Source organism: Neopelma chrysocephalum, unplaced genomic scaffold (assembly GCF_003984885.1).
Source record: "Neopelma chrysocephalum unplaced genomic scaffold, ASM398488v2 Primary Assembly neopelma1_80, whole genome shotgun sequence".
NCBI lineage: Eukaryota > Metazoa > Chordata > Aves > Passeriformes > Pipridae > Neopelma > Neopelma chrysocephalum.
The window spans coordinates 583,283-603,847 of record NW_020897741.1 but is presented as its reverse complement, the minus strand read 5'-3'; the positions used below and the strand labels follow the sequence as shown (position 1 = coordinate 603,847).

General features: G+C 38.7%; 2 long non-coding RNA genes across 2 annotated transcripts; one reads left to right on the top strand and one right to left on the bottom strand.

The window, feature by feature from the left end:
* The first annotated feature begins 6,785 nt into the window (after nucleotides 1-6,785).
* LOC113970812 lies at nucleotides 6,786-15,708 on the top strand. The gene is made up of 3 exons (XR_003535342.1): nucleotides 6,786-6,855; nucleotides 14,469-14,547; nucleotides 15,530-15,708. It is a non-coding gene; the product is annotated as an uncharacterized LOC113970812 (long non-coding RNA).
* Nucleotides 10,185-20,363, bottom strand: LOC113970811. The gene is made up of 3 exons (XR_003535341.1): nucleotides 19,209-20,363; nucleotides 18,555-18,648; nucleotides 10,185-10,531 (listed from the first exon to the last, which is right to left on the bottom strand). It is a non-coding gene; the product is annotated as an uncharacterized LOC113970811 (long non-coding RNA).
* Nucleotides 20,364-20,565: the final 202 nt, after the last annotated feature.

Below are 20,565 nucleotides of genomic sequence, written 5' to 3'. Positions count from 1 at the left end.
CTCTCCCTACAGATGACCAAACCCGGGAGCAGAGCAGCCAGAAATAAAACCCAGTGCCCATTAAGCCTTCTGTTCCTACTCTACCTTTGCCATCACTAATGAAGCTTTTCCCTTAACTCTCTGTGATTTTAACTTCATCTCTGCAACACAAGTTTATAATGAAGGCTGTGAGCATGTCCCAGCAGAACAAAATGCTGCAAGAACACCCCTAATTATAAGAATGTGCTTGTGTCTGTCTCTGTTCAGCTGTGTGAGGTGTCTGCTCATGTTCAGCTGTCTCGCAGCCTTATTAGTGAATATACAGATTTATACTAAGGCTGTCTTTTTTAATGAAGGTGCATGCACCTGGCTTTATGCAATCCTGTCCAATCTACTGACTGAGCTTTCTGTGTGATGAGGAGGCCTTCTAGTCATTCCTTACCTGCATTAGCCTTGCTGAAGGTTTCATTAGAAAACGTGGTTTCGTCACTGTTCCTTCCAAGTTCATGAATGGTTTTTCCTGATTTCTGTTTTTTTGATTTCTTTTCTGGAATTACAGTATATTTCCCTTCTTTTTTTTTTTTATAAAAAAAAAAGAGATTTCGGAATGTGTCCTGGCATGCTGATGTTTGCCTACTGATTATAGAGACATGACTTCTCTTAAAGAAGAATATTATGATATTTACATTCAAAGTTGAAACATAAAAATATGTGGGAACTGTCCAGCAACAACACTTAGTTTCCTGCCCACACAGCATTTTCCTCTTTTATCTAGCTACAAAGATCCTACAGGAAAAAGTTCTGTGCAAGGTCTAGAGACTATAATTGTGTTTTTCAGTCCATTTGCACTGGCAGCTAGGAGTGTTGAAAGGTAAATTTTATTTTTTATGGAAAACTGGTGCCTAAGCTGCCTGGGACAACATAGTGGAAGCTGTCTGTTAGAGGTGTATTTGCATCCTTGTGTACATCTAACTATGAACATTAGCAGTCTGACACTTCCTTTGTTGCAAACCTAATGCTACTTCACACTTAGCGGGATTTGAAAATTGAAATGAGAATAGTTTAAGTAAATAGTTTACTGTTGGGCTCTGCTCAGTGGCAGGTAGACAGCCAGACACGCTGGTGACAGGTCTCCTTATCCTGCCATCAGATGTCCCTCCTTCACCTGGCAGCTTTCTCAGGCAATTAGAAATTGTTTTTTCCCCAGACCACAGCCAATTTCCATCTCTCAAGAAAACATAAGTGGCTTCTGTATCATGAGGCCATAGGTAGGCAGAGATGCCTCACCATATGGTACCAGTTCTGTCTGTTAACCATATCAAGCATTTCTAAACAATTAGAGGGATGGTAATTCCAAAAACAAGCCTGGAGAAGCATAATGTTCTTTTCTGACTGTTTTTCTCAGTTACCTTTATTGAATATAGGCTGTTGTAACAGATGCAGGTACTCAGATTGACATTTAATTTATCCTCTGAATTAAAATAGGATGATAGAGTTTAGTTCCAGTTAAAAAAAAATGCCATCATTCTGTCACTAAGCCTTACTTCTATCAAAGTCACATTACGATTCAGCTGTTTACAATTAGCTGAGCTTCCCATGCTCAGACTACCTCAATAAATAGTTTAACACCGATGAAAAGAACATGTAGCAAGATGGGTCTGCCCTTTTTAGGGAAGAATAATTAATTATGTAGAGAAATTAAGCTGCAAACAGTTTACTTGAACATTATATTTCTCTTGATTTTAAGTAATGAGCTGTAAAATCTAATCAATATGCTTCCAAGGGAGCAGTACTCTTCGGCTTGAGCTGACAACACTTGATCCATCTACCTGGAAGATTTCTGAGTGATACAGCAATGGCTTTGCTTAATTAGAGATGTCATAGCTATACATACAGAGTCTACTGAGCATGGAGGTCATACAGAAATAATGACATGATCATCATAAAAAGGAGAAAGAAGAAGACAAGAAATTAAATTGTTTATATTTCACAGATTTCACAATCTGTTTCTAGCTTAATATTTTGCTTGATTGAAAAAACAAAACCTAAAAACCAAACCAAAACAAAACCCAACACCAGAAACTCATGCAAACAACAAATAAGCACATCCCAGATTTATTAGAAAGTTAGTAAAACTTAGAGGGAAAAAATTTAGTGTTCAGTTAACTGGCATGTGTGTTCTTGATATGTGCATCCCAGCAGAGTACCCCTAGTGCTGATGTGTTTGTCACCTTCAGTATTTCCCACTAACTCTTATGGAAACTTCTAATAGGAAATGTTATGCTTAGTTTTTTAATAAGGCTTTACAAATCACACATGTAAATTGTTTAACATGGCATGATGGATGACAATGAGCATGTTATGGGCTGACTCTGCACCATATTTTTCACAGTGCTCATGAGCCCTACGCAGCATTCACTGTATGTGATTATCTGCCAGTGTGCAGTGGCTACGGAATTTCATTAAAAGCTCCATGCTTTTCATACTGGGAGAATAATACATGATCTGGGCTACTACAGATGGCTGTTTGCTGCAATGGTAAAAAAAAAATATTCAATATCTGAAGTTACTGGAACTTTGGAGCCAAAAGTTATGATTATACACACTATGAAGACGATGAAAGTAATTTTCATCAGGGTTTCCTCACCATGTGGTGTCAGTCAGAAGAGATATCAAAAAAATCACAAAAGATATGTGAACTATGAGATAACATAGCTGGTCTTATTGCTGTGAACTCCTGGGAATCCATGTGATGATATGGCAAGAAGGACATAAGACATTTTCATATTTTAATCAATAGGAAACTGCCTATTACAGTGATGATGGTCATATATTCACTAAATAAATTGTCCTTTGATTTCCTAAGGATGCTCTCCCAGGACAATGCATGGTCTATGTTAAACTTTCAAACACTCAGACTCATAAAAGGAATGAGACAGATTTATGTATGAGTTAGGGATCAAAATTTGGCCTAGTCACTGAAATGGAGAATATCTAAATTGAAGTACATGACATTTTCTCTGCATTTCACACCTGTATTTCAAATTGCTGTCATCAGAAAGCTTATTTATTGGTCAGGAAAATCTCTTTTGCCAGGAGCAAGAAGCGCAGGGGTGGCTGAGAAGACAGAAAAAAGATGTACTATGAATAACTGGTGCTACACTTCAGTGCTACAGGGAGTTGTAAAAGAGTTAATGGAGGGAAATGAAATGAGGAAGTCCAAGGAAAAAACCACAAGCTATTGCTCTCTCCATGCATATTAAATATACACAATGAAGATGGATTGCTCATAGCAGGGTTCTGTTACTAGAATATTTCCATATGATGTGTCCAAATGAAAAAATATAACTCAGAGCTGCAATTTCATAATAAAGTTTCTTTTTGCTTATTCTTCCTCCTCCCCAAAGAACATTTTATTTTTTCATACCATCAATATGGAAGACATACAAGAGATCAGGTTTCCAGAAAAAACCTCCTCTCTTTGCAGGCATCCTTAATAAACTGAAAATAATGACATTTGTGGCAGTACAAATGCATCAAGAGTAGAGAACATATTAATTAAGGCAGGTTCACAGAGTGGTAGTTTTTGCTGAAGCTGGCCATTTCTGTATGCTTTTATCCCTTATAACTGCCTGTTTTCCCAGGAGACATCTTATCAGGCAAATGTTGTTCTGGCATCCCAGAACATGACAGACTGTCATTAGATAAAGGAGAAGGTTAATAAAATAGAAATCCAGGTTACAAGCAATGTTTTAGCCAGAGGTGTCCCAGGGGTTGTGGGGAAGCAAACAGCAGACTAGTCAAATGCAGCAAATTACAGTCAGCAGAAGAGTGCCAAGTATCCAGCTCTTATTCTGTAATTTGCACATGCCAGCAGAATCTCCAATAATTCTTTTTGTCGAAATATTTGGACCGAGTTTCCTTTGGTGCACAGATTCCCACTTCAATAACCTGATAGTCAGGGAAGCACAGCACATTAGGAAAGGCTCCCTCAGAAGTTATTATGGGAGGATAGCATAAGCAGGGAGGGCTTTTTTCCCATTTCTTAAATTTCTTTTCTTAAAGCATTTTTAGAAGTGACTGGTAGGGCTTGTGGATATAAAATGAAATCAGAGCATGGGCCTAGGGTTGAGCAGGATCATTTCTCTAGTTCATCTCTGATTGAAGAGTTTTCTATTTTATTAGGTTGAAAAGTGATGCTGGCAACTGCAAAAATTTCTGCAAAGGAAATATCTCTTTCTGCTAGATACTGTTGAGACATACAGAAGTGACCATGGACCCCAGGCTTTTGAGTAAGATGGAAAATAAACATTTCAATGAATTAAGATGATGAGGAAAGGACACAGCTAAATTAATGGGTTGGAAGGTAAGATTCACTTTTTTTTTTTTTTTAAGAGATGATGGAGGAAGGTTAGGATGGAGGCAGAGAAACAATTCCAACTGTCATCTGTGTGACCTGAGCAATGCACTGCATTTTCTGGCATAGTTTTATTTTTTAAAATAAGGAGCATAGGCATGATTCTAATGCACGATTGGTAAGAGAAGATAGGAGGTGAATGGTTACAAGGAGAGGAGAAAATGAAATGACAAGGAGGCAACAAGGTTTTAAAAAATTGCAGTTGCACCTGTCAGGATTTTTTCCAGTCTCCCCAAGATGGCACAGAAACAAAAATCATTCTGCTGTCACTGCTACCTAACTTTGATACCCGTCCTAGTTAGAACAGCTGGGACCAATTCATCACTGGATGGGTGTAACCCAAACCTGTGTATTCTGTAGCCTTCCATGCCATTTCCCAGAAACTGTTATTGATAGAGCATTTACACCCTCTGCCCAGAGCAGCCTGACTCCTCAGGCTATAAACTAGGAGTTAAGAGGCCTGCGAGATAGGAAGATGTTCCTGTCCTCATGCCCTTTTATGGAATTCCCCGCTCTGAGGGAATGACTGAGCATTCCTGCCTGAACTGGAGAATATATAAACTTGGAGTTTTGGAACCTTTTCACCACTCGTGGGATCCAGAGGAAGACAGCAGACCACCGCTCTCAACCAGACTGAGACCACCACCCTCAACTGGACTGCAATCACCACTTTTGACCAGACTGCAACAGCTCTCCCACCAGCAGGTTTTTCCCCTCTCCCTTCACTTTGGACTCGGGGGGGGGCCAAGGAACACCACTTTGTTCATACCCCAGGGTGCTGGGTTATACATTTGGGTTTTGTGGGTTAAAACCAATTGTTTGTCTGTATAATTGTACTTATTGCATTATTTTATTAAATTGTTGTTCTGATTTATAATCTCTCGTTTGATTTGAGTTCATTTCCCCTGCTGGTTAACTTTTAAACCAGCACAATATCAATGTCACATACAGAAAAATGTGTAATACTTCTTTCCAAGGAGACTGATCCTGAAGACTCCAAAATTCATAGTCTGCATCAATGTTTTAATTCATCCTTTCTCATACTTTACACCTGTATTCATGGTCATAAATTAGTTAAACTTTGAGCACTGGTTGTCCACACTTTTAAAAAGTATGGAGTTTTTCCTCTTACATTGCTCTGTAAGTAATTAAATATTTTTAACCCCTGCCTTACCTTTATTTCTTCATTGCTGACTGTTTGTCACAACCTTGGGGCTGCTCTGTAGCTCACTTTTAAACTGATGATCATCTCTAGAAATCTATTAGTCCATGGTAATACCACTGATCCCATCGAGGTATTTCCATATTTTTCTGACTCCTATACAAAAGAAACAGGAATTGAAATGGAGGAAATATCTAAAATGGCTTTAAATTGTAAGAGAATAGGTTTGGATTAGATACTAGGAAGAAATTCTCTGCTGTCAGGGTGCTGAGGCCCTGGCACATGTTGCCCAGGGAAGCTGTGGCTGCCTCATCCCTGGAAGTGTTCAAGGCCAGGTTGGACAGGGCTTGGAGCAACCTGGGATAGTGGAAGGTGTCCCTGCCCATGGCAGGGGCTGGAACTGCATGATCTTTAAGATTCCTTCCAACCCAAACCATTCTGTGATTCTAAAAGACAGCAAACCAGACACTCCCTCCAAGTCTACCTTTTATAAAACTATCAAGTTTCTCTGCAAATTGAAGTTTTCATGGCAAGCTATTCAGCAGAGTGTTCAGACTGGCCTTCTGGGTATACTTACAGCTCTTGATTAGACCCCTTTATCTCAAAGAAGGAATCAAGTAAAGCTTAAGTGTTTCTCTTAATCAGCACTTCAGCACATTCTGGAAGGTCTGTGTAAAGAATTTTTTGTTTTGCCATAATTTACCTTGTTCCCTCTATTATTTCCAGGTATTGATTCTTTCCAGAAGAAAGAAAACATCGTCTATATTTAACTACTGTAAAATCATTTTGATCGGATATGCTGGTAGGAACTGGATATAAACAATGATATATATAAGGCAGTGAGGATCCATCTATATGGGATTTTCTGCTCTCAGTGGTAGTGCTAATTGACATTTCTTTGTTGCTGCTGCATTATCAGCCCTCTGCAAGAAGAGAAGTAGTACCATCATGTGGATTTGCTGCAGAGAGGAACATGCTGCAGGATGAAGACGCTGCCCAGTCATTTTTGCTTTATTTTTCTTTTATTACTGATTTTGTATTAGGCATGGAATAGCTCCTGGACAAGGCAAGTATTTATGCTGTGAAGGGTTCAGTTAAAGCCCAGTGCTTTTATTAGAGACTTGCAGTGCTTGGCTGTGGTGTATGGGCAGATGAGCAGGTTACTAGGTGGGGAACCTGTAGTTCAGCACCTACGTCACAGTCACTGGCCTTGAAGAAACCCTTCCTCTCAGCAACCCAGTGTATGGGTGAAGGTGTCAGTCTGCCTGCATACTGCTACATGGTTCTTGTTTTGAAGGTAAAGAAGCCATATAGAGAGCTACAGTAGCTATCACAGTGGAGGTTCATACCACAGCTTTTATTTTTATTTACCTTCGTCTCAGGTCTGATACTTAAATTCAAGCAGCTCTTTCTGAAACAAAAGCAATAAAAAAAATTTGAATCATATACGTCACAGAATTAAAAACCCATCCATAATAGCTACTGAATGCTACAGATGTGTGAACTTGGCCTGTCTGGGAGAAACATAAACTTTTCTATTAGCTAAGTTCGGAGGAGTTTAGCAGTGATTTGTTCACCGTCTCTAATATCTACAAATAGAGATTATTTTTCATGGCTTCATTACTTCATTACAATGGAAGAATGTTTAAGAGGATGCAACACCTAGAACTGAAGCTAGACAAGTAGAAATAACAGAATTTACTCATATCAAGGGGAAAAGCACAGAACATTCCTTGTAAATGAAAATCTTTCTCAAACCAAAAGCTTCGAAAGACTAAAATATAGGCATTAGTCTCAACTAAATGTCAAAATCATAGAATGGCTTGGATTGGAGTGGACCTTAAACATCATCTAATTCCAAAGCCCCTGACAGGGACAAGGACATCTTCACTAGACCAGGTTGTTCCAATATATTACTTCATGCAGATAATCAGATCCTAAAATCCTGTGTCCAATGCTATATGGGAAGTTAGAGATTGTACTTGTGATTATTATTTTTGTCTCTCCCTTTCTTTGAGGTATGTGTTAGTGAAATCACTTTGTGGACAAGGTTTAGAAATATTTTACATTCATAATAACTGTTTCTGCATCATTCCTCAAATCCTGAATGACTTTCATATAGATTTTAAGCCCCTTGACCTAAAGACATGGTTTGCTGAGCAGATGTATTTGCCAGTACGAAACAGATGTCTTGTCCTTTGAAGACACTTTATTTTAGCATGAATGTAATAATTTAAAATCATAAGGCCAGCTTTAAGAGTTTAACAGTTTTCCATCTGTCTCTTGCACCAGTATATTCCCTTTAATTTCCCCCAAATCTTTTTGAACTCCAGTTTATGGAAACACTTTTAATCTTTTGAGATTATCAGGGCATATTTACTGGTATACACATGATAATTTGACACAAGAGACTTCTTGAGTTCTGAAATGTCTTCAATCTTTATTTTGGAAAATTAGATCTTAAATATCACCTAGAAAGACACAGAAAAGCAAAATGTCCTGGTTGCATTGCTTGCAAAATTAGTTTGTGTATTGTCTGGAAAGATGAACACTAAGAGTTATTTGCTCCAACTTAGGTGTTGCTACAAAATGCAGTGCTATGTAGATATATTCAAACTAGCTCTAAGTAAATTAGCTCGTGAAGCAACAAGGACACTTCAGCTAAGTAGGATGTTTTAGCACAGCAGAGAACTGAGCAAAATGTGCTGTTTAATTCCTCTGATACCCAGTCCAGTCCACTGACAGTTTTTAAGACTGCTCAGGAATCGCATCATTTGAATAATATATTACCTAGCAAGTGTTGTACAACCTGCTCAGACTCAGATCACCCACTTCTGTTCCACAGTTACAGCTGTCAGAGGTTCAATAACCACAAGTACAGCATAATGTGAAATTTGGGCTTTATACACAGAGCCAACAAAATCTTGATGGAGACCATCCGTCATTGTATTCCCTTCTGGGGCAAAATGTACTATACTTTGTGTTTCTAAAGAAGAAGAAAACATGGCAATGCAAATTTGTAAACAGTTGAATGAATGAAAACCTTATCAAAGCTGTTATTTTTTTCACACTGTTTTTCAGACAGTTTTCCATCAGAAGATGTCATTTGAATTAAACTTTGCTGTTTTGTGATTTAAGGAGAGAAAAAAACTCATTAATTTATAAGTATTTGTTCACAAAGATCCCATAAAAATGAGAAATCTTTTAAAACAATGCTATTAGAACAAAATAAAAGGATACTTCAAATTAGATGCTACTCACTTCCAAGATTCTCTTTTATCTGTAAGTGCAGCCTGCAGGTTTAAAATCCTTGCAGAAAAGAATTCATAATAGAATAGCTTCCTGTGTGAATCTTATCATGGGCTACACTACTCCATGCACCTAAACTCATTTGGCAAGAAGTGTTTTGAAAAGCCTCGGCATTGGCATGGCACTGATAAAAATGAATGACTTACAAAATCATATTAACACTCATAAGGAGGAAATTAAGAAAGTTCTTGATTAAAAACCTGGTTTTAATTGACTAGGGTCTAAATGTTAGCTTAAAGCATGCTGATACCTTTGTGAACATTATCAGAGTACTAATGTAGATAAAAGTGACATTTAGGGTGGAAATCAACTTCAGAGACATAGCGCTTGCCTAAACAGAAGCATCTCATGTCACGCGAGATTTCCTGGAATGGCATAGTGTCTCTATATGGACATCCTGAATACTCTAGGACATATCAGGTTTAAACAAATGAGTTACTTTCCTAAAATGCAGTAGCTTGATTCAGCTGACAGTCTGGGCATGTAGTATTATTGCCTGACATTCCAATTCTAGCTGATACTCCAAAAGGATATGGTTTTCCTACAAACACCATGGCATGCCACACACTCCTGTGCAGATTCCTTGCATATCCTTCAATGTCCCTGGTGGTGACGGATACCTGCATGTGGGCATCTGCATCTAGGTGTCTTCAGTGCAGGGATACACCTACGAGCCTGCAGCAGCTGTAGGGCAGGTGAAACAGCCCAGGTGTCTCATACATCAACACAATTGCGTTCAGGCAGTCAGCGTGTGTCACAAAACACCTCAGTGTAGATGCTGACATGTAGATGTCAATACCTGAGGCAAGCTATGAGCTTCTATTGTAGTCAGTGGAGATCTCAGATTCAGCTCAGTTCTTCAAATGAAGACATTTAGCAGTATTCAAGAGGACAAAGGTGTACCAGTGGCTGACACAGGACCTACACAAGACCTGTACCTTCTGAAGAGGGAGCTGGAGATCTGATTTAGTGCCTAAAATGACATTAGACCTCTAGTTAATGCAGTCTATGCAGCCTAGATGGCCTTTCAGCTTTCCTTGAATAAAATACCTTGCGTAAAATTCACCTACATAAGCACAGATATCTCATGCCCCTGAGATGTCTTGAAATGTCCTACTCACCTTCACGGGCTGCTTCATTGGGGCACAAGTTTTCCAGAAGTCCTGCTCACATCCACTTTTGAAAATGACTGGTATTTTAGGGTGTTATCGTGGTTTAACCCCAGTTCACAACTAAGCCCCACAGAGCTTCTCACTTGCTTTTCCCCAGTGGGGTGGGGAAGACAATTGGAAACATAAAAGTGAGAAAATGTGTGGGTTTAGATAAAGACAGTTTAATAGGTAAAGCAAAGCACAGCACACAAACAAGACAAACAAGGAGTTAATGCACCACTTCCCATGAACAGGCAAGTGTTGAGCCATGCACAAGAAAGCAGGGCTCCATCACACGCAATGGTTACTTGGGAATTCAAACGCTGTAATTCCAAACATTCTTCTTCCCCGTACATTCTTATGTGCTGGACATGATGACATATGGTCTGGGATATTCCTTGGGTCATTTGGGGTCAGCTGTCCCATCTGTGTCCCCTTTCCAACTCCTTGTGCACCCCCAGACTCCTCACTGCTGGGGTGAGGAGCAGAAAAGGCCTTGGTGTTGTGTAAGCCCTGATCAGCAACAACAAAAACATCCCTGTGTTATCAAGACTGTTTCCAGCACAAACTCCAAACACAGCCCCACACCAGCTACTGTGAAGAAAAGTAACTGTACCCCAGCAAAAAAGCAGCACAGGTGGCCAGACCCCTATGTCTAATTCACTGCTCCATTCAGACATCTGTATTTCGGGTCTGCTAATTTCAAATTGACTCAACCCTAAGGGATCAGTTCAGGTGCCTAAAAATTTTGTTGTTGTTTGAGTTACCCTGTGGCATCCACATAACCTCCAAGTGCCAGTCACAAGAGTCGAGGTCCTGTGTCATATCTGGTCACTCTGTGAATGTTTCCAAATGGTACGAAGCACCTCTGCTCTAATAACTGATAAGAAGTACAATGGACTTTATCTGGACATCCAGAAGAACCTGAAAACCAAACATAAAGCACATGGAAAGCCAAAGCAAGGAAAATTCCCAGCCAGAACCTGCATCTCCTGAGGCTCCTCCAGTCCTGGACATTTTTATGACCCTAAGATAATTAACAAGCTACTGCAGATATTGCAGATACACATCTCTAACTTTCATTGCATTTAGTTAAAAACATTTCCTGACTTTTCTCAGTCTTGTGGCAAAGTGCCAACTCCAGCTGAACAAAAATATGCTCCTAGTGGCAAGGATGCGACTTTCAGAACTTGCAGGTTTGTTTCCTTGGTGAGATTAGTGCCACGTTACTGCTCAAAGCAGAAAAAGTTAATGAGCCAGGAGCTCCCTGTGGGGATATTGTAATATGAGGTATATCCTTAGCATATCTTTAAAGGTGCATATCTTTAGTCCAGCAGGACTGAGGTCTTGTAACATATTCTGAGCACGGATATGACCTGGACAGTACAGGCATATATTATTACTTACAGCTGATGTTACTAATAAAAAATTATTCAATTTAAATGTTACCATCCTTTAGTCTGTCGCATAAAGTCTCTAATTTAACATCCTCAACATATGCAATTCTGCATGTAATATATACTTTCTCAGTGCAGGTCCTTCCAGAGGTCTGTGGTTTGCTGTGTTGTATAAACACAGATTCTATTTCCTTAGGAGAGTTAAGCAGAAAGTTCTTTCCTTTCCTATTCTACAAACAGGTTAAGCATAAACTGAAGGTTCAATGAAATCAAACTAAGCGTTCATTTAAATGCTCTATTGAACTGCAGCACATTTTAATTTCTCAAGCTCTGTTGATGATGTCTCATGATGCACTGGCCTTTTGATCCATAACAAAGGGTCTTTTATATAGGATATTATATAAAATAAATACACACACAATAATGTTTAGGGAAGATTATAGGAATAGACTAAACATGAATATGCTTCCTGAATATGTTCCCAGGCTTCAATATTTCCTGAGAATTGCACAATCTCTGCACATTTAGTAATTTCATTGTAATATTGTTCTGTTCAGTTTTCATTAGAGCATGTGTAAAACTTGTGGCATTCACAACATGCACTGTGATAGTCAAACTCTCCATAGCTAATTGTGTTTGTTGAGAAAAATCACTTTTGCCTTTGATTTGAACCTACCACACAATAAGTTTAATAGGTGACCCCCAGTTCTTCCTATACTGAAGGAGATAGGAAGCAATAATCTCTTATTCACTCTATCCTTATTATTCATTAATTTTTGTTTTCTTCAAGAGTAACTTTTTACATGATGAAAAGTCAAAGGTAACTTGGTCCTACATAACTTAGTTGCTTTTAGCAGGGAAGTCAGTCCATACGAGGAATCACCCATTTCAGTTTTCTCTGTGTTTTCCCGGCTTTATTATATCCTTTCTGAGCTACTACACACAAAATGTCTCTCTCTGTTTTGGGACAGTCAGCTACAGACAAAATATAAATAAGACTATTACTATTAACAATTGGCATAAAATCCTACTGAAAGATCAGGTTAGGATTTTCTTTTAAAAATCTGGTAGCAGAAAAAGATTTTTATGGTTTTTAATTTGTACACAGTTGACATCCTTTAGAGTTCTTGCCCATTCTAATATCTGAGACAAGTGAAGTTCACCCACTGTCAGCAAACCGCAGCCTTCACATTATGTGTGCTTAACAATATCTGCATTTCAGCTTTGGTTTGAAAGACCTGACTGCTCACATCCATTACAGGAGCCAGTCATTCAGGCACTGACTCTGTTCCCAAGCATAATGCTGGAAGATTTGGTTTATCAGAGACATTTGTGTGCATCTCACAGATACTGCAAATATCCCAGGGGTTACAGAATGCAATGCACAATGTGACATCACAAAAGCACAGGGTAAAATGCTCAGGCAACTGACCCTTCAGTATTTGTCTCCTGAAAATGTAGCTGGGAAAGGGAACTATTATGCTAATCCACTCTGCTCTGTTTGTCTCTGGGGTGGAGGGTAATTTAGTTCTCATGATCATTTAGTTACTGCTGAGATTTGTCAAAGATATTAAAATTAGTTAAAAATCAGTTCTGTTTTGTGAACAAATATTGTTTTACTTTCTCTTCCTGTTTACTTTTTATCACTTTGCCAAAATAAAGCAAGAAGAAAAAATCCAAAATCATCCTGGAAACACATTTTCAAAGTCATGAAAAAGCTAATGGTTAAGGATACTGTTCCATGCCAGATTTCCTCCAGACTACAATATTAACTAGGATTTAATAGGATATTGAATAGCTATCACACCAAGAGAGAAGAAACTGCATACTAGGAAAAGACAAAGACTGGAAAGTATGTAGGGTCATAAGAGATGAGTGATTGAATCTGACCTTCCATTATAGTTATGTGGAAAAACCAGTAAGAGTATTTTTTGAAAGTGTTAATGAAGTAAGAACAGAAAGGTGATTTTCACCAGGGTCATGACATTGGTGAGACTAGTAATGGAATATAATATAAAGTAGTAATATAAAATGAGTTTTAAAGTAACACTGAAATCCTGTAGAACATGAAGCAGAGCAATCATTTTTTTCCAGGCTGAAAAATTATATTTTATGGTAAAAGTTGTTTCTCTGATGAACAAAAAATACTGTGATTTCATCTAATTTATCTGCTCGAAGAAGAAGATGCCATGGCGTTGAGATTTTCTAGTAGTCCAGACCTATGTTTTCTAAGTTGCTTGGAAGCCAGGATTTTGTTTACAAAGAAGTCAGACTGCAGGTGATGGGAGGGGAATGACATATGCCTTAGTCTCACTCTGATAAGGAGCTGGGACAGTGCCAGAGTGCCGTATAGACAGAGCTTAAACATTGGCTTCATTGCAGAATACATAAACCTCTGCTGGGAGGAAACACCAGATATAAAATGGGTCTTTAATCTTGCAGACAAATTCCAATTAGGAATGCACTACACACTTTTTACACTAGGCATGATTAATCACTGGAACAACCTACTAGTAGAATTGATGAATTCACCCTTTCTTGACGCCTTTGAGTCAAGACTGGATGCACTCCTAGAATTTATGTGATAGCCAAACACATGTTATAGTCAAGTACAATACTTATTATTGAGGTTAATATTGTGGATAATAGAGTAAATTTTAATGGATCTTTTTTCATACAGTAGAGGTAAAGTTAGTGGCCTTTTCTGCCTTAGAATTCTTTAAGCTGATAAAGTCTCTTATTATGGACAACACTGCTCTGTTCTACACGTGATCATCCTCCCCAAGTTCTTATCTTGCCCTTTCCCAGTGTTGTCTGTGACACAGTTCCTATTTGAAATTTGAGCTCCTGAAATCTTTTAAAGTTCCTTCATTACCAAATAAATGAATTATTGAATCTAATAGGAAGTTACTAGATTAATAAGATCAGAGATCCTAAATACTTAATTGAACTTGAGTCCAAACACATTCCAACAAGCATTAAACGAGCCAAAGTCAGATAAAATACTTAATATTAATCAGTAAGACTCATTTTATGTAATCTTTGTTTTGTAGCAGCTAGTTCCTTATGAGAGCACAAAACTGGGAAGGAGTTCCTGGGTCACCAAATCCTATTTCTCAATATCTTCAAGAAGTATTTGAATAGCTCTTTCCATAAACTAATCAAACTTCATTTTCAGAAAACAAACTCCATTGTCCTAATTCTATTTTTTTCCCCAGAATCTGATCCATTGTCTTACCTCTAATTTTTCTTATTCCAAAATCTGATGACTAGATACTCACCTTGCAATTTTCAGTCCTCAAGGTCTGTAAATAACTGATTGTTTCCTACCCACATTTAGCCTACTTAGAACTTGTACCTTTCTGGAGTGGAGATGCCAATACATTTAGGCCAAGTAACCATATAACATTTAGTCTTTGTCCTCCTAAGCCAAACTCTTTTACTCACTCCATTTAAAGACAGGTTCTTCATTCATAACATTGCTGTATTGGCCTTCATTAATCTTTCAGATAGAATTGGTCTTTCTTAATTGTGGATGACAGTGATGCTTTAACTGAGGTCTCAGGAGGGCTGTAGACGATAGCAAGATCTCTCTACATCTCCTGAAAACAGACAAGTTTTGCATTAGCCTTTTTCACAGCTACATGACATCAGCGGCTTGCAGCCATCCAGTCACTATGTAAGACATCCAAATCCTTTTACTTTTCATTAATTGTGACTGATAAATTTCTACCTAAAGGTAGAAATTCTTGTTATTGGTCCCTAAGGGCTCAAGTCTGTACTTTGTGCTATTGAGTTTTTTTTTCTTTTTTTGCTACTCCAGCTATCACAGTCAGACACTTCTCTCGACAGTATATCTGTTTTTTCCTTAGTATAGCCAATGCTGGATATCTAGTTTGTATTAACAAATTTCAAGACTTTTTTTTGTTCTAAACATGCTAATGTTCACTGCTCTGTGTTATTGGTTCTGAATCTTCACTCAGGGCAATGAATGGTGGATGATCAGCGTCAGTAAAAGTACTACCTGAAGGAATGCACTTGTAATGATATCTACTATATAAGTAATTATTGACTGATAGTGTTTGAATAATACTTATACAAGGATTTCTGCTAGGTGCTTAAAAAGGATAAGAAATGAGAATAAGTGGCTTCACAGGGATCTGCAGATTACCTTCCAGTCTCACCTGAGGGTAGCTCACCATGATCATTGCTTGTCTGACTGGAGGCTTCAGAGGAGTCACAAGTATAGGTAATACACACAATTCTGTTTTCAGATTAAATTTCCTCTTTATAATCTGGTAATATATGTTTATTTTATGTATAATCTTATAATTTATTTGCATAATTATTAAAATATTGAGTAAACACTTCAAACACAGGACAGTACATATAACTTAAAATATAGTTGTATCTTTACTGGATGTAACTACTGCTAGTTAACTGGTCCTGGACAGTTAACATAGAGCATACAAATACTCAGTCAAAAACAAAGGCTGTATAATACCCATTGTAACATGAAGAGGATGCACTTACCATGTCTATCTGTAGCCAAATTCTGCCTATATTACATATCAGAATATAGATAAGTGCATTTTTCAAATTCTTTGGAGACTATAGAACTTAAACACAAAAGACACATTACCAGTTTCTTTGGAAGCACTGAAATATTTGATTTCAGTGACTGGATCTTTGCCACAAGGTAAATTATTAATGGTTACTTGGCATCTAATTATTTCCAAATGTTTTTATTGCCATATATTAAATTAGGGGAGACAAGAAAAGAAAGAGTACAGTTTGAATTGACTGCCAAATTTTAAATGAGATTGTTTCTCTTGAGACTGTGGTGATTGGAACTTGCATTAGCAGCTCATTGAAACACATATATTTCTTCTGACATATGTCATAGTTAGATATTTTTATTGATGCCAAAATGCTTTTCTGTTTTAAAGTATGACCACACAAGACTCCTTTCTGGAAATTGTTTATATTGTAATTATGCATTTTGCAACACTCTAAATACAGATACTGTTGCATTAATGGATGGTAATATTGTGGGAGTTTTGTTCTATTGTTATTTGTTTTGCAAAAATAGAACTGCATTATATGTGATTTTCTTTCCACTTACAAAATGTTTCATTATTCAGCAGAATAATGAATAATAATCTCTTTCAATATTTCTGTTGTGATACAAAACTATACTGTTATGGTAATGCTTGCTTTTTGTCCTTCATAGAATAAAGCTGCAAATATTTGACTTTGACCTATAGATTGCAGTGGAATAAATACTAACTATGCCTGAAGAAAAACTGTAATATATCTAAAAAGGCTGAGGTCCAAATCTTCAAAGGCTTTAAGATATCTCATTAACATTTTGATTTGTGTTTTCAAGAAAAAAACAAAACAAAACCAATTCACATAACTCTGTATATTCTGAAATCCTTATCCTCTAAAGAACTAAAAGTTAGAAAAAGTAAGAGAAGATCTTAGGTTTTAAGAATATAACCTTGAGAAGAACTTCGTTCAGTACTTTTGGGTCAAGCCTAAGATTGGAGTTTGAACATATTCCTTTGTACTTTTGGTGCATCTAGACAATCTTTGTTTTAGTCTGAATTGAACTGACAAAGGATTTGGGTGCAAACCAACTTAAACAGCAAGTTGCAGGTGTCTGTTAGCACAGTGCTGTACCCTCCTTCATTGTCAATCAGTAGAGATTATTAGACATTATTAGTCCTACTATTAATACTATTATTAATAGTCCTACAATTAATACTGCAATAAAAATGTTTGCTCAATTTCTAGTTTGAAGCTAGTTTAGACCAGACTATCTTGAAGCAAAAGAGTAAGCTCCTAACTGCCTGGAAAATTTGCAGCTTTGTGTCTTTAGAAGGTAACCTTGATCTATACAGGATGGCTTGAAAATGAGATACAAATCCACATGACTCAAAGTGTGGGATTCATTTCACATAACCCCAGATGCCCATTCTGTACTTATATGCCTTTGAGGTATTCTTATAGACTCTTGACATAGACAGTGGTAACAAAAGACATTTCTAGGTTGCAAACAATCACATCCAAAAATAGTCATCCAAAATAGGTTAGATGAATTCTAGATTTCACAATTTTTCTTCATTGACTATAAAGGGAGGAAGGAGAACATCCCTCTGAGGAATACTTAGTGATGCTCAACATTTGTGGGCAAATCCCCAAACTGAGACCCTCCTGACTATCCAGCTGAATGGTTCTTTAGGCTACACAAACACTATTGACAAGATCTTTTCTGCTGATAGATGTTTATGCTCTTAGTGTCCATGAACCCACCTAGCTTAGACACTTAAATTTAGGTGTCTTAATCCTGAGCTTAGTTAAGTTATAGGGATTTGGTACAGTTGCCTATAAAACAGGCACCTAATACCATTTGAGGTATGCTGGAGTATCCCAAAAATCACAGAATTGTGGAATGTCCTGGAGGGATCCACAAGGATCATAAATTCCAAGCCCCGGCTGTGCGCAATACAGCTAAAAAAATATCACACCATGCATCTGAATCTGCATGGGACTAGCAGGAGAGACAAAAGGCCTGCAGAAGGACCCATGTCCTTCTGTCCCATAAGGTCTCCAGCTGACAAAATAGCCCACAACATTTCAAATAGCAGCAGATGCCGCAGCTTAAGTCGCACCCTGGGTGTCAGAATCTCACCTACCCGTGTCTGGCGAGATCAACCACTCCAGTGACTGTTTTTATAAAAAAGACGTGCAAAAAGATAGAAACTTTGCAATAGAAACTTTCTTTGGGAAAGAAAGACTGAAAGACCAAAATCTGGAATACAATAGAATTGCCATTCTGTTGTAGAGTCACCTCAGATGATTTATTTTGGAGAGGAGATCTGGGAGATGTTGGGAGAAGTTTCTGTGGAGGGATGGTTCAGTGTTTCAGTTTAAGTATAGCAGTATAACTTAATAACAAAGGATTGGACAAGAAAAGGCACAGTGATAACAAGTGACAATTTGCAAGTCATGGTTCAGGTTCCAGCAGTCATAACATTTAAGAAACAACACTATAATAGGGTTGGTCTTATGTATAGGTGTTGCTTGTTTTTAATGTCTTTACTGAGCCCAGGTTGTTATCCTTTATTTCTCACCTGTAAGATTAGAAGCATGTATCTTGAATGAAACAACATCTAATGGCATACCTCCAGCAAATGGCACTTTGGGAAAAACGCACTCAAGAGTTCCCTAAAAAATAAAAACATCAAGATTAACTTGTACTTCACAAGTTTAATTTCCACTGCAATTACTTCAATGGCTGTTCCCCCTTGGTCAAGTCAAGCACAGGCATTAGTCTTTCCAAGGTGTTGCCTCCTGGTTTTCACACATCTGATTTCGTTAAAGAGCTATGTAGTTTCCAGTGTCAAACCAGGACAGCTTGCACTGCTGTCAGCTGTGCTCCTTCTCAGAACAGGGAATCAATAACTGCTGACTTTTTATGTGTGGGGATTTCACTGCCCTTATCCTTTCACAGCTTGTGTTAAGTTCTGCTGGGGATGAGCAGCCTGATATAAAACTTTCCATTCAGATGAGCAGATTTGACGGATTTGTCTACTTATTAATAGACTAAGTTCAGCAGAATTTAAGATGCAAATTTATTCTTGGCCTATTTTCCATTTTGCACTTTCCATCTCGGTTTCCTCCCCTGTGCTTTTTCCCTGGTTGTTTACATTCCCTCATCTCCTTTGTTCCGTACCAATAACATTAAGAATTGTAATCTTTTAATCTCCCATAGCTCACTAGATTACCTTTGCAGTGAGGGAAGGTGACAGTGAGCCTGAGAGCCTGTGACCTTTCCTCCCCACCTTGTCCTTGTGGGAGGATTGATAATGGCACCCCAAAGGGAAGAGCCAGGCATGCCTTCCCTTCATCAGGTAGGGCAGGCAGAGACCACACTATGATAGGAGAGAGAATAAACTCCTGGCATGGGGCAGGGAAAATAGCGACAAGCCATCTAAACCTTGATGGTGACTCTAGTGGCGGCCATTTTGCAGTGAGGGCAGGTCACCATGGCAGACATTTTGTGAGGAGCAATGGCCACGCCAGCAGCCATCTTGTCCGTGCTCAGGGGGGAAAATTAATAGCGCTGGAGGTGGAGGGTGTGTCTATGCTGGCTACCACCAGACCTTCTGTTCTAGTATGACCAAGCGCTGAAAATAGATCAGTTTTGTCTAGATTCAGTTGTCTTTTTAGATACGGCAAGAGAGACAAAAGCCTGAGGGGCACAGGAATGTAGTCCTGAGGAGGGAACTGTGAGGGCTGCTATTGTCCTCAAAGGATAGCAAGAGAGAGAATCATTGAATCGTAGAATCATTAAGTTTGGAAAAGACCTCCAAGATCACCAAGTCCAACTTTTGACCTAATACCACCATGGCCACTAAACTATATGGCACAGTGCCATGTCTGCTTGTTTATTTAACACTTCCAGGGATGGTGACTCCACCCTTCCCCTGGGCACCCTGTTCCTGTGCTTAACCTCTCTTTCAGTGAGGAAATTTTTCCTCATATCCAACCTGAACCTACCCTGGTGCAACTTGACACCATTTCCCCTTGTCTAGTTGCCTGGGAGAAGAGGTTGGTCTGCAGAGATGTGCCCTGCCAGCATCTCCTGCTCCCTGAAGTCCCATTGCAGGAGTCTGGCAGCTCTTCCATGCCAGGGATCTAATGGGGGCTGCAGGCGCTTGCTGTGTGGGGCCCTCTGCTGCTGGAGTCCTCCAGATATGGCAGCTGGATCATTGTTTTTCTGTGGCAGGGTGCAGAAGCTGGGAGTCCTTCTCCTGCCTCTATCTTGTCAGCCGTGTGAGGAGCAAAACAAGCTGAGCTCTGCCTTCCCCTCCCAGCAGGACTGGTGCTGCTGAGCCGATCAGGATGTACCTCACAGGTCTGAGTCTGGGCTGGTCTGGTTAGTTTTGTTGATGCATGGATCAGAAGGCCATAGGATGTTGTCATGGACATTCAGCCTTACAAAGGGACACAGATTGAGGCACTTCCCTCTCTCCTCATTCACATTTAAATGAGATGGAACACATATAGTTTTAGGAAATAATAAAACACCGAAGCTCAGTTAAAAAACTAGTTACTGTTGGGAAGTGATGGGAAACTGCT